The sequence below is a fragment of the Glycine max genome, chromosome 16, assembly GCF_000004515.6.
Source record: "Glycine max cultivar Williams 82 chromosome 16, Glycine_max_v4.0, whole genome shotgun sequence".
NCBI lineage: Eukaryota > Viridiplantae > Streptophyta > Magnoliopsida > Fabales > Fabaceae > Glycine > Glycine max.
Window position 1 is genome coordinate 23,816,204 of NC_038252.2, and position 11,096 is coordinate 23,827,299.

At 38.5% G+C, this 11,096-nt stretch overlaps 1 non-coding gene across 1 annotated transcript; it reads right to left on the minus strand.

Annotated features, from left to right (window-relative positions):
* Window positions 1-10,578: 10,578 nt before the first annotated feature.
* Window positions 10,579-10,685, minus strand: LOC112999874 (small nucleolar RNA R71). The gene has a single exon (XR_003265092.1). It is a non-coding gene; the product is annotated as a small nucleolar RNA R71 (small nucleolar RNA).
* Between the last annotated feature and the right edge of the window lie 411 nt (window positions 10,686-11,096).

Here is an 11,096-nt window from a genome sequence, read left to right on the forward strand (position 1 = left end):
TCCATAACTGGGAGGTTATGGGGTAATTCTTAATTAATTAGTCTAAAAATCATCGTTTTGTGTGCAACTTAAAATTTAACAAAACCAACCTCTGAACCACGCTCGGGGTTTTATTCTGAGCGTTTTGATATATATATTGATTACTTTCGAAAACTGGCCCCGACGGACGCAGAGAAACGCGAGGAACTGGAACCAGAGAAACGGCACGCAAACCGAGGCAGGATTTTAGCGTTTGAAAGGTCAGATTTTTCTCACTTTCTGTGGCTGTGTATGGGTCACAATCAAAAGAGAAAGTGGACCCTTTTTACTCCACTCAAATGGAGACATGTGGCATAGCTTAAATAAAATAATAAGAAAAGAGGAAAAAGCCTTTTTGAAACTAAAAAGCAACTCTCTCTCTCCTCACTCAGCCCCACATTTTCATAAGCTCTCTCTCCCTCTCCCTTACGTTGTTTTTTTCTTTCTCCTTCATTCTCCATTGAAGCTCCAACAAAGCTCCAACCTGTGGCCATCATTTCTGCTCCAAATCACGAAAGGAGGGCATTTTCGGAGTCGTGAAGCGCATCTCTACGTGTGAGACTTCAAAATTTCAGGTTTGGGTGGACTTCTTTCTCTCTTGATTTTCGTGGGTATGGGATTTTGGGAGATATGATGGGTAGTTTTGCTAAGTTTCTACTTCATGATGGTTATTTGGGAAGAAATTTGTTGAAAGCATGTTGAACTTTCCATGTTTGGATGAGTTAAGCTTACCCATTCAGTTTTAGGGTTTTTATGATGATGCTTGTGACGTTTATGTGCTGAAATTACTTATGGAAAACTGTTAGAGGTGAAGGGTAGAGTTAACCTAGGGTTGGAAGGTGAGAATATGTTATTGTGAGTGGAAAAAGAGTGAGTGTTTGAGAGTTGGAAGGTCAAATCTGGATTTAGTGGTATTTGGAGGTTAGAGTGAGTTAATACTAGCTTGAAATGTCTTTTAGGACTTATGAGAAAGCTTGGGATGTGCTAGAGAGGAAAACAAATGACCAAAGTGAACAAAGAGCCATTTCTAGGGTAAATTTGGGTGTTGAAGAGTCAAATTTTGATTCGGTGAAATTTTAGGCGTAAATCCAGCTTGAACAAGTTTAAATTGATGTTATAGACTTGTGTGAGGTGAGAGTTTGCTTCAAAATTATCCCATTCTCAATTTCACTTCTCAAACCTAGAAAATCCATTAAATTGAGGGGTTTTGGACACCTAGATTTTGTGTTGCTGTGTTTTGAAGCTTGACTTTGGTTTAGACACAATTGATACATGATTTGGGACTTGCAGGATTTGATTTGGGCAAGATTGGATGAGGGAAAGTGTGATTTTCGAAATCTGCACTTTATGCAGAATTTTGCTGTGAAATTGTGCAGCAGAATTTTGCATAAGTGCAGAAAAATGCTATGTTTTGCTGGTTGTGGAAAGAGTAGTGCAGAATGAGTTCTGGATGTTTGCTAGCAGATCCCGACGGTCAAAATGTAGGCTTATGTACTAGAGACTTCCAGTAAAAATTTTGAGTCGATCCAACGGTGAACGAATTGGAACGAAGGAAATGTTACGGGGGTCTTTAAGTGAGAAAAAGCCGTGATTTTGGTTGGTGTTTTGGGCAGAGTTTTCTGCCTTTGCCCTGTTTTCTTGGCTGTGGTAGTTTGTGTTGTTTGAATGTTGAATTACCTGGATGTTGGGGAAGCTTGGGAGGAGTGATGGGGACCCGGTGTTGAGAGAAACGAGGATATGGGCTACATGGGAGTACGTGAGCTCAGTTGGAGGTGGGCAACAGGGGATGGTGAATTTATGCGCGATTTGTGGATGTGGAAAACTTGTTGTGCACCATCGCCCGACCGCCACCTAGTACCACATGTGATGGGTACCCCATAATCCTACAAGCTTGAGATGAGGAAGTGTAGAAGGATGAAACTTCCTGCTTTTATTCATTGACCACAGAGTGGTACCTGGAGATATGTCGCGGGGGTCAGGAGACCTTGGGGACGTCAGGTGGGGTGCTATTGCCCAAAACCAAGCTTGACCAATCCCAACCCAACCCGGGCATAGTCAGTCAGTGAGAACCTGTGATGTACCTAAGCAGGCGAGCTCCTGGCAGTCAACAGATAAAAGAAACAAAACCACAAAGCAAGGAGGCTTGTGTGGTGGCTGGCCAACTGTGAACTTTGTTTGATATGTGGGTTATGGCCTCTGGTAATCGATTACCAAGAGTGGGTAATTGATTACAAGGCTTAAAAATGAAGACAGGAGGCTAAGCTGGTCTCTGGTAATCGATTACCAAGGGGTGTAATCGATTACCAGGCTTGAAAACGAGGTCAGGAAGCTAGGAGAGCTTCTGGTAATCGATTACCAAGGGGTGTAATCGATTACCAGGCTTCAAAAAGGGAACTGGGAGATTGTGGAGGCCTCTGGTAATTGATTACCAGTCTGTGTAATCGATTACACAGAGGAATAGGTCACTGGTAATCGATTACCAGGTATGTGTAATCGATTACACAGTGCCTTTTTCAGGTTTTCATGTCCTGAAGCTGTGTAATTCGAGTTTGGCCTCTGGTAATCAATTACCAAGGCTGTGTAATCGATTACCAGAGATGAAAAGCTTTAAGATACCCCTTTTACTTGCATGTAGTGGTTATGAGACGAATTGTGTGCGGCGTAGTTAGATTTTCGTGAAAGAGTCTACCCCTTTCTTTTCTTTCCTGTAGATCGTGATGGCGGCACAGCTAATCCATGATCGAGTGGAGATGGAGTGCCTAGAGGGAGCTTGGGAGACCCTCGAAGGCAACACGAGGTGCCGATTTCGGGGCACGATCCGATTCACGGCTACTTCATTGGTGCATCCAGATGAACCCGCGTGTACGCTTCAGCACACTGTGGAGTGGATACTACCCACGCCTACACCATATCGTCTATTGGAGCCAGTCCAAGTGATCGAGGTAACGTCGTCCGAGGAAGACCCTGAGGAGGATCTTGAGGAGCTACCTCCTGAGCCTACTGTGGATGCTCTTGACTTCCTAGAGGGTGATGAGGATCCCTTGCCTGAGGTGGATTCTCCCGAGGAAGTCACGTCGGCATCTGAGGCAGACTCTACGGAGGATAGTGGCCCGGGAGAGATGGGGATCAGTGGAGGCTCTTCATCATAATGGACAACTCTTCGGACTAGTTTTATATACTTTTGAGGGTGGGTGTATCTAGGACTGACTGTTAGGTTTACCCTTTTGTTTTGTATGGGTGGACCTATTGTATAGGAATTTGATTATTGTATACATGTGGCTGAAGCCACCACTGTGAACACCTTTGCTCTGGATGACACTATGTATTTTGTAAAACTCCCATATTTTGGACAGCTATTAAATGATGAATGTACTTATGTTCAACCTTGTTATTTGAAAAGAAAGCATTAGCAAACTTTACTTACAAAAGAGTTTACCGACCGTATTTTATTTTATTATTTTCACGTGACGACCTAAAGTAATGGCTGGTATACTCTTCCTTTTGAAACAACAAAATAGTTTAGAGATTACGAGTGGTAAGAAAGAAATGACTCCGAATAGAGTTGTGAACTGGCCATTCAGGACTCTATAGTGAGGATTTTCGTTCTGAACCTAATTATTGTGAAAAGAGAAAGAAATGAAAAAGAAAAAGAAGAAAAAAAAAATTTACCATGGTTTTTTTGTTATTTAAATCATTACTATTAAACCAGTCATTATTTTGGGGACGCCACAGTCACGAATCATATCCTCCAAGCGATCTCCCATTTCTACATTAAACAGTTTTGATTGGGGCCCACTCTGCATGTCTGTCATTTCACCATGCCATATCCACGTCGTATAATTCCTCTTAATTCCATCACACAATAGATGGTCCCGTATGTCGTCTAATGTTTGTCGTCTACCATTCAAACAATTGATGCAAAGGCAATAATATTTTCCATCTTCATCCAGTTGACCTCTTTCTAAAGCAAATTGTAAGAACTGCTCGACGCCTTGCTCATTCGTGGCTGATGCGACTTTCATTCATCCAACTTCAATCCATCTAACTAATAACTCTTTCATACTCTCAAAGTTATTCGATGCATGAAAATCTCACTTTTTTGTTATAGGTGTGGCCCTATCCCATTCAGGAAGACCGTCTTTTATGGTAGCTTCATACGTCAGGGTTAATTCTATTTTGTTAAATTTCACAAAATTGGGCAGTATTTCACATTGGTCTCCAAGTACACGACATGAAATCGGTGAAATTAATTTCTCGATAATCAAGTATGCACTCAGAGAACAATTAGAAATGCATTGTACCAAAATTTCATCAAATTAAACAAAATAATTTAAACCTCAACGCATGAATCTACCATAAAAATAACAGTCTCCCCAAACTGTCCAAACGGACAATTCAAGATTGAATACAATGATTAATGCAAACTATCCGCAAGAATCATTGCATTCGGTCTCAAACGGGAATCTAAGGTACACTCATCATGAAGACAATTTGTATAGCATATATCAGTTGGCATTAACGGTAGTCAACAAGTAATAAAAATCAAAGCAAGAATCCAACAAATAACTCAATGACCACCTACATCAATCATCATTGCGAAAAACAGATATCAATATGTGACATTATCAAAATGATCTCTGCATATGGATTACATGGGAGAGGTGAGGAGGCTATTATTACGTATTACAAAATGCTTCAACAAGGGTTCAAACCAGACATGATAACAGTGGTTGGTGTTCTTTCTGCTTATAGCAAGGCAGGATTGGTAGATGAAGGCATTAGTATATACAAGTCACTCATGACTAAGTATAAAATAAAACCAACAGTTGAAATTTGTGCTTGTGTTGTGGATATGCTAGGTCGATCAGCCCAGCTTGATCAAGCCTTGGAATTCATCAAAGAAATGCCTTTAGATCCTAGTCCAATTGTTTGAGGATCTCTTTTAACTGCCTTTGTAATATATGGGAATTCAAGGACAAGAGACCTGCCTTATAAACATCTGTTGGAAGTGTCTAGTAAACACTGAAAACTTGACTGTCATGTAGCTCAGCCAACTCTAACACCATTTGCTTGGTAGTGACTTCAGAATGAATTACAATGTACCAAAAAGCGGAATAGTGAGTTAGGGAACAATGGCAATAGTGTTTTAGCCTTTTAGGTAGGAATTTAGGTTTGCTTGTTGTAGCCAACTCTATAATGCAATGATGCACAGCGTGCCAAGTGGTGAAAGCTTAAGGTTTCTACTTTCTAGGACAGGCTAGAGAAAATGTATAATAGGTAGACAAAAAAAAGGCACTTGAAGGGATCCAATTAATCCAATTTAACAGTGAGTCACTGAGCTTAACAAGAAGATCTTCTACAATGATGGAAGCGAATGTAGTGTAACATCTGGCCATGCATCAAGGATAGTCATACCATATAAAGGTTCAGCATTGGTAGTAAATTCATAGTTGAATGATGAGAAAGTTATATTAAAAAACAGAGATGGCAACAAACTAATATTTGTTGCCAACCTTAATGAGGATCATGAGCCAAACTATGAGCTTCTTCCATTGGCTAGAGGAGATTTTTCTTTGGATCAAGAGGCTGAGATTCCAATTGAGATTCCAAAAAGGATGAATATTGAATAGCTATAAGTGTTATTTGATAGTAATGTAATCTAAGTAATTGGGTGAAGATTTGAGGGCAACAATACATAACAGACTAGACCTATTGTCTTTAACTAGTGTCAAAACTTTTGCCATGTTGATAGCAGATAATCCTAGGCAATACATGCAAAAAAAATATTCTACATAAATATATCACATAGACCTACATAAATATATACCATCATAAAGGACCTACATAAATATATACCATCATCATGTTTCATTCAATTAAAAGATAAAAACTAGCAATTTTTGGTAGGTGTCTAACCTCTGAAACAAAAATATTTTAAGAGTTGTTACTTGTTATGTCTCAATATAGTTTAAATTGGATTATAGCCTGAGCTCCTAAAACAACCATGTAAATCAAACTCATCAATCAATGACTGAAAACTATAAATCAAACAACAATAACTGTAAATCAAACAACAATAACAACAATAACTTTAAACAAAAGCAGCAGAAACATGATGATATTATTCAGTCTATTGCAGCTGGAAATAAACAGCCTCTTGTTCCACATCTGGAATTTGAATATTCTGATGTTGGGATTCATGAAGACCTGTATAAACTTGTTCATTATTCATGTGAAGAGTTATTCTCTAGTAAAGAGTTGTTAAAAGACGTAGGAACTGTAGAGAAAAAAAAAAAGGAAACCAACTCTAAGTAATTTGAGAGTGCCCAAACTCTCTCCCAAATGGATCTCAATATTTCAAGGGACTAATCTTTGGTTTTCAGCCAAGGAATACCCAAATTTTTCTTTCTTCTTACCTACACCTTAGTTATCTTGGGGTCCTATCATTAAACAACACCAAAGCCAACATATCCTAAAATTGCTTTATTGTACTAGAGTATCTATATATTTCTCTCAAGTGAAGACAATGTATAATAGTAGATTTTATTCATTAACATCAAAGTAAATCTGAACTTCAAATTCAAAAAGTTAACAATACAACAATAGTGATCTAAGGATCATATGGGAGGTCTCAGAAGCATACAAAGGTCTAATTCAAAATTAAGCATTCTTAATGATTATCACAAGCATAACATGAAATTATTAATGGTGGGGACATGCATTATAGATTCTACCTCACACATAATTCTAGCATACCTTCCTCAATTTGGATATTGGGTTGATCAACCAAGAGTTGCTGAAGTGCACCAAGATCATCGTCACTGCAATGAGGTTAATGCAAAGTGATCAATACAGCACAAAATGAAACATTGGACACCAACAGATGTACAAGCATTGGAAAATGAAAGGCAAGCATCATGTATAAAGTACACGATAAATCTTGCTATCTCTGTGTATATAGAAATGAATACAAATGCAAATGAGTACACAGATCACTAGATTGCCTCTTTGCGTTTGTTTTCCTTTTCTTTTTCTTCTTCCTTCCCTGTTATCATTTTGACTCAAATTCTTCTAAAGATTAAAAAACCAAAATGCTTTTAGACCAGGTAGACAAAGTCCGGATGCCACTCTATTTGCAAATCAGCTAGCAGAAGATGTAACAAATTGAAGAAATTGGGCTTTGAGTAGGGTTCTTGGAAAAGGATCTTGATAGAAAACATTTTGATGCTAAATGTATAGAAGATGGATTTCCTGCTAATTTTTCTATGATTATGAATAACAAAAAAAGTATATTATGGTTTAGGAAAATTAGAAAATAAGGAGCTAGGGAAGGGGAATGTTTTCTATATTTGCAATTTTGTAACTATGGTGGAGAGCTCATAAAGGTATCCAAGTTGGTTTAAAGGAAGTTAAGGTTTCACACCTTTACTTCACTGATGATTCAGATCTCTTCTTGGAGGAGTATAATGATCCCTTTGTGAATGTTTTACTTCTGATTATACTAAGTCATGAAGACTGTTTATGTTTAACGATAAGTTTGATTAAGAGAGGACCAGCAGGTTTGAATGGTGATAACAAAATTCTTTTACAAGCTCCTGCGGCTGCTTCTCAAGGTTACAGGCTTATAGCACCCTCTCTTTTACTTTATCACACGCATATATAGTCAAAGGAACAAAATGTACACCAGCACATGTGTGCACATGGACACACAGTCACACACACACAATTATGACATTTGAATGGTTAAACTATAGCAATGGTATTTTCACACCTGGGCTTTAAGGCAATTTCTGATAGTGCTGAGATCACTGATGACTTTAATACATACCTATTACAAAAGAAACAACTAGTAACTATTTTTTCTAAAAATGTCACTCGATCAAAATGGTGTTATTAGAAGTAAAATCAATGAAAAAAAAAAGCACTTATGCACAAAGCTTTTGATGTGCCATCATTTTCTTCTATTTTCTAAACCCTTTTTGCACCATTTTAATTATTGATTGGTCTTAATTGTCAATTAATTAGGCAGTTTTACTATTTGGGCTCATTTAGCTAATTTGATGTTTTTAATCTAATTTCAGGAATTAATGAAACATTGGGCTTAATCCGGATTTTGGTTGTGGACTTGAAGAGGGCAAATAAAACAGCACTTACCTTAGTTAATTTCTAATTAGGAAATTTCGCAATTTTATTTTATGTTGTTCAGTGTTTATTTCGTTTTGGGCCAGAGTATTGTAATAGGGCCCAGTGACTTTGAGTGACTCTTTTTAAATAGCTGCCTTGGGATTCGTGCAGGGCATTTTCTATTCTGCTATGCTATTTTCATTATTCAGAGCTTTGGTTTTAGGTTTTCACGTTTTTCTGTTCCCTTGTTACAGTTTTCGTTCTTAATGCAAATTTCCGTTTTCTGCTTCTAATTACGAGTTCATTCTTGCTTCTTCTTCTACTTTCATTTACGTTTCTGTTCATTTACGTTCTTGTTCATTTACGTTTCTGCTTCATGTTTCATTTGCGTTTTCTATTTGAATCCATGGAAGGCTAGATTTTCTGGTGTTGTTTCCTTTTGAGGACGAAGCCCAACTCTCTTTGAGGTTTCGTTTGTAATGTGGTTTCCTGGCAGTTTTCCCTTCACCACTTATCCCAATTTCGTGAATATTAATCAGTGCACGCTTCGTGTTCGATTAATTGCCTCTGAGCCTAACTTGCGTTCATGCTTAATGGACGAAGGGCTAACTGGTGTATGTGGTGCCTAATCACGTATTGAAAACCCTAAGTTGATTTTCGCTTAGTAAATTGAAATAGGGTTGGATTAAGTGGTTGACTGTTAGGGACGAATTCTCCATAACCCAGGATAAGAGAGTGGCTTCTGAATCAGAGGAAACAACCCGTTTTTAATATTAGTAGTTTCGTATTCCATTTTATTTGTTCTGCTCTTTAATTACCAAACAACCAACCCCCCCCCCCCCCATCGTTACTGTTACTGCAAGTATATTATGAACATTTGGCTTGTCACTGCTCGTTGGGAAACGACCTAGGATCACTTCCTAGTTACTGCATTTTCATGTTTATTTGATTCGGGTACGGCCTCGATCAAATTTGGCGCCGTTGCCGGGGAGCAGTGTCCAAAGGTTCATAATAGCTAGCTAGTGTTGTGTGTTTAATCCTTTCGTGTTTTATGTTTAATTGTTAGTATTGTGTTAGTATGTGTGTTAGTGTTGTTTAGTGTCCTGGTATTTTGTTTAATGTGTGTTCTGTTTCAGTTTTCCCATTAAGCGTTTCCCCTGTTTCAGTCTTGGGTGTTTTGCTGTGAAGATTGTGCTTGAAAACAGAGTAGTAGTAGAAATCAGCTTGCAGAAAAACAGAGTAGTAGTAGAAATCAATTAGAGACGGATTTTAGCGACCACCCATGCTGAATTATTTGGGATTTTTTGTTTTAGTAGCTAGGGTTGTTATTTTTGGCTGAATTTTTTTGTGGTAACTTCTTTTAATCCATATTTTGTGGGAAAAATAGCTAGAGCCTTTAGTTTGGTCAGATTTGAAAGTTCCAAAAAACTAGCAAATTTTGTGTTTGTCAAAACTTCAAACGGCCATAACTTTTGCTCCGGTTATCAGAATCGCAATTATTATATATGCATTTGGGGTAGAAAAAAATTTCCTACGCCGTGGCAGCCTGCCATAGGCTGGCTGAGGTCTCCATCGTCCAAAAAAAGCGATTCTGTCAAAAGTTTTTTATTTTTCAAGTTTTATTCACTTATTTTTCTTAACCTACCAATTTTAGCTTTCATAGTTAGACTTTGAATTTTTGTCTGAAATTTTTTGTGCTATCTTCTCATCATTTTATAAGGTTGCTCACAAAATTTCAAGTCATTTGGATATCATTTGAGGGTAGCTGTAGTTCAAACCTACACCTTTATTTACATGACAAGGCAACTAGTTGTGTGCATGCTGAATGTAGTGTATGACTAGAGGCAATCCATCTGACTTACAACCCTTTGATCCTGAGATAGATAGGACATTTCATAGATTAGTTAGGCATCATTTTATACCTTTTGATCATTCTGAGCATTCCATAACTGGTGTTATTGGTGATTTTGAACATCCTGATCTTGAGCATTATAATTTTGAGCATTATAATTTTGAGCATTCTGATTCTGAGCATTCTAATTTTGCACATTCTGAGAACATGGCACAACCTCCACCTCGTGAGAGGACTCTAAGGGAAATGGCTGCACCTGATTTCACCTATGAAAGCTTGTGCATCCAATACCCTGATGAGGATGTCCCATATGTTCTTAAAACTGGACTGATTCATTTGCTTCCAAAGTTTCATGGCCTTGCAGGTGAAGACCCGCACAAACATTTGAAAGAATTTCACATTGTCTGCTCCACCATGAAACCCCCAGATGTCCAAGAGGATCACATATTTCTGAAGGCTTTTCCTCATTCATTAGAGGGAGTGGCAAAGGACTGGCTGTATTACCTTGCTCCAAGATCCATCAGAGCTGGGATGACCTTAAGAGAGTATTCTTAGAAAAAATTTTCCCTGCTTCCAGGACCACAGCCATCAGGAAGGATATCTCAGGTATTAGACAACTCAGTGGAGAGAGCCTGTATGAGTACTGGGAGAGATTTAAGAAACTATGTGCCAGTTGCCCCCACCATCAGATTTCAGAACAGCTTCTTCTCCAATATTTTTATGAAGGACTCAGTAATATGGAGAGAAGTATGATAGATGCTGCCAGTGGTGGAGCCCTTGGAGACATGACTCCTGCTGAAGCCAGAAATTTAATTGAGAAGATGGCCTCCAACTCCCAGCAGTTTAGCGCCAGAAATGATGCCATAGTCATTAGAGGAGTGCATGAGGTAGCTACAAACCCATCTGCATCATCTGAAACTAAGAAGCTTGAAGGCAAACTGGATGCGTTGGTCAACTTGGTAACCCAGCTGGCCTTGAATCAGAAATCTGTACCTGTCGCAAGGGTTTGTGGTTTGTGCTCCTCTGCTGACCACCATATAGACCTTTGCCCTTCCATGCAGCAACCTAGAGCAATTGAGCAGCCTGAAGCTTATGCTGCAAA